This window comes from Eulemur rufifrons, chromosome 25, assembly GCF_041146395.1.
Source record: "Eulemur rufifrons isolate Redbay chromosome 25, OSU_ERuf_1, whole genome shotgun sequence".
In the NCBI taxonomy this organism is placed as follows: domain Eukaryota; kingdom Metazoa; phylum Chordata; class Mammalia; order Primates; family Lemuridae; genus Eulemur; species Eulemur rufifrons.
Genome location: NC_091007.1, coordinates 13,357,650 through 13,361,036, shown reverse-complemented (window position 1 = coordinate 13,361,036; position 3,387 = coordinate 13,357,650). Strand labels below are relative to the sequence as shown.

The following is a 3,387-nucleotide window of genomic DNA, read 5'->3' as shown; positions in this document are numbered from 1 at the left end:
TATAGCACCTCTTGGATTTTCCTGGAAAGAGTTGGAACCCATTCTACTAAGTGAAGTATCCCAAGAATGGAAAAATAAGCACCACATGTACTCACCATCAAATTGGTTTCACTGATCATCACCTAAGAGCACATTCAGGAATAACACTGATCGGGTGCCGGGCAGATGTGGGTGGGGGAGGGGATGGGTGTATACATACATAATGAGTGCGATGCGCACCGTCTAGGGGATGGACACGTTTGAAGCTCTGACTTGGCGGGGGTGGGGGTGGGGGCAAGGGCAATATACGTAACCTAAACTTTTGTACCCCTACAATATGGTGAAATAAGAATAAAAAATAAATAAATAAAAAAGAATAAAAGAACACCCTGGTGCTTGCTTTGTTAATATATATACTAAAATTGGAATAGCACAGAGATCAACACAGTCCATGTACAAGAATGGCTCTCATATTTGTGAATCATTCCATATTTTTCCAGTCTTAGTTTTAGAAGATATGGGAATATGAAAGGTGGGCAGAAAAGCGGGCTATCAGGTACTTAACCTCTATCATTAACATTTTATTTATTTCATTTTACAAAACACAAATGTTAATAAAAGTTAATCTGTGTGTGAATGTAAGTATTGTATGATTCTCTCTACTTTCTTTATATTTCAAATTATTAAAAAAATCACAACAGTCATTTCTAGGTTTTTAAGCTAAGAAAATAATCAGAAATGCATGCCAGCACCTGTGTATAAGTACATTCATTTCTGCTTTATAATAGGAAAAAACTGGAAACAACCTAAAAGTTGAAAGATACGGAAATGGTTAAATTACAGCAAAGTCATATGAACACTGTATTTATTTGGAAATCTTATTTTCTGTATATTTCCTATTGCTGCTGTAATAAATTACCACAAACATTGTGGCTTAAAATAACACGAATTTATTACCTTACAGGTCTGGAGGTCAGAAGTCTAAAATGGGTCTCCTGGGAAACATCAAGATGTCAGCAGAGCTGCGTTTCTTCTGGGGAGAATCCTCTCCATTATTACCTTTTTCAGCTTCTGGAGGCTACCTGCATTCTTTGGCTTATGTCCTTTTCTGGCATCACTCCAGGGTTTTGTTTCCATTTTTACAACTCCCACCCCTGACTCTGATCCTCCAACCTTCCTCTCACAAAGACCCATACGATTAGATAGTGTCCACACAAATAATCCAGGAAAGTTGTTCTATCTCACGATGCTTAAATTAATCAATCTGCAAAATCCCTTTTACCATGTGACATAACATATTCACAGGTTCTATGGACGCCTTTAGGGGACTATTATTCAGCTTATCATGTTCGGTAAGCAAATAAGAACATATGAATATTTAAAGTGCTTACAACAGTGCAGGACACAAAACAGACAATTGTGATTTGTGAAATGAACGCATGTATAAGTGCACTTCTTGCTGCTTTCTCAGCTTGAACTAAGCTACTCTAATTTCTCATCAGAATTATTCCAATAGTCTCCTCCCAGGCCTTCCTCCCTCTGGCCTTGCCCCATGTATTCTCAGCACAACAGCTAGAATGATCTGCTTAAAATATAGGCCAGACTGCGTTTCTCTTCTGCTCAGAACCCTACACCATCTCCTTTTTTACTCAGAGTTAAGCTCAAACCTTCCGGGTGGCCCCCAAAGCCCAACATCACGTATTTCCTTAATGTTACCTCTTTAAACGAATCTATTCTTTCTGCCTCAGCTACACTGATCCCCCTGCTGTTCCTCCAAAAACACTAGTCTTATTCTCACCTCAGGACCTTTGCACTTGCAGTTCCCTCTGCAAGGAACTCAAACACTCTTTTCCCAGATATTCACATGGCTCAGGCCCCTATTTCTTCAACTCTTCATTCACATGTCAGCTCAATGAGGCCTCCTCCAGCCTTTCCATTTAAAATCTACCTCATTATCTCAATACTTCTTTGTTCTCAACCTTTCTTCAGTGGCTTTGTTATTTTTCCATAGCACATCACTTTTTAGTATTTTGATTTATTAAGTTTACATTCTCTCTTCTCCTACTAAAATGCAAATTCCAAAAGGACAGGGAATTTTATATGCTTTGTTCAATGATATATTTTAATTTTTTTTTCTTATTTCCACTTCTTTATTTTTAATCAGCAGGAAGTAGTCAGATCAATGATATATTTTCACTGCCTTAAACAGTGCCTGGAACACAGTAAGCACTCAATAAATAGTTATTGAACGAATGGAAATTGAGGTCTTATTCTGTGCACTAGGTTCTGTACTAGGTACTGGGGCCATATGAGGAGACCTGACAGAGTCTCTCCTTTCATAGAGGTTGCTTCAGGTTCCGCAGGGTCTACCAAAGTCCACTCCACCCGAGTCTCCAGGTTGACTGAAATAGGAGAAAACACTAGATGAAAAAAAGCAAGACTGGAAATGAGTAATTAGTCTTGCTTTCCCTACTCACCATCCCCTCCCTTACCACTCCTATACTTTAGTCACAATTACTGGGTATCATTTCACTGATGTTTTAGAGATTAATTTAAATGGGTGTGGTTGTTAATTGAGGTGCCATGAAAAACAAACAAAGAAAAAACAGAATGGCAATCTAAGAGTCACAGGATAAACCAGTGGGATATTAGGAAATCTTCAAATTTTATATCATTTTGCACATATCTATGTAAGATATATGTTCATATTTGGGTATAATTGACTACAAAGGAAATTATCCCTTCTCACAAGTTATTTTCTTATTGACTATTATTTTTAAATGGTGTAAGTGTAAACCTTTGTTTGAAATGCATCCTTCTGTGTGTAATGAATTCCTGACCCAGTTATCAGGTGACTTACGTTTCAGGTGTGCACACCATCCAGGCTGGGGTTTTTCCATTCGTGTTGCTGGACACCACCCAGATATCTGTTTTTAGAAATTAAGCAAGCAAGGAAATCAATCATTTGTAAGTAAAGGTCTTAATCTGGCTGATTTACACTTTCTCATCTCCTTTCTATATATTAAGTACACTTAAGATTCAAAAAAAATACTCTGATGCGCCCAATTCCAGGCATTTTTTAAACCAGACAGTGTAAGTACTGTCAGAGCACAAAAAATGTGCAACTTTCTGGTCTCAAACATCAGGCATCTCATACATGGGATTAACAAAGGCTGAAGAATTTATCATTTAATGTTCTATTCCACTTTATTTTTTTTCTATGACAGTAAATATTTTATGAAAATTACCAAGTGAAGTATTAAAGAACATTATGTTTTAAAGATTCATTTAAAAGCAAATCTAAAGATATTCAATCACATGAATACAATAACCAATTACATCCTAACAAGTCCTAATTTCTCCTCAGGTACTAATCAACCATAGGAAAACAATGTACTCTTTCAAAAG

General features: G+C 37.0%; 1 non-coding gene across 1 annotated transcript; it reads left to right on the top strand.

Moving 5' to 3' along the window:
• The first annotated feature begins 371 nt into the window (after positions 1 to 371).
• On the top strand, positions 372 to 475 carry LOC138375438 (U6 spliceosomal RNA). Its single transcript, XR_011231509.1, has one exon. It is a non-coding gene; the product is annotated as a U6 spliceosomal RNA (small nuclear RNA).
• Positions 476 to 3,387: the final 2,912 nt, after the last annotated feature.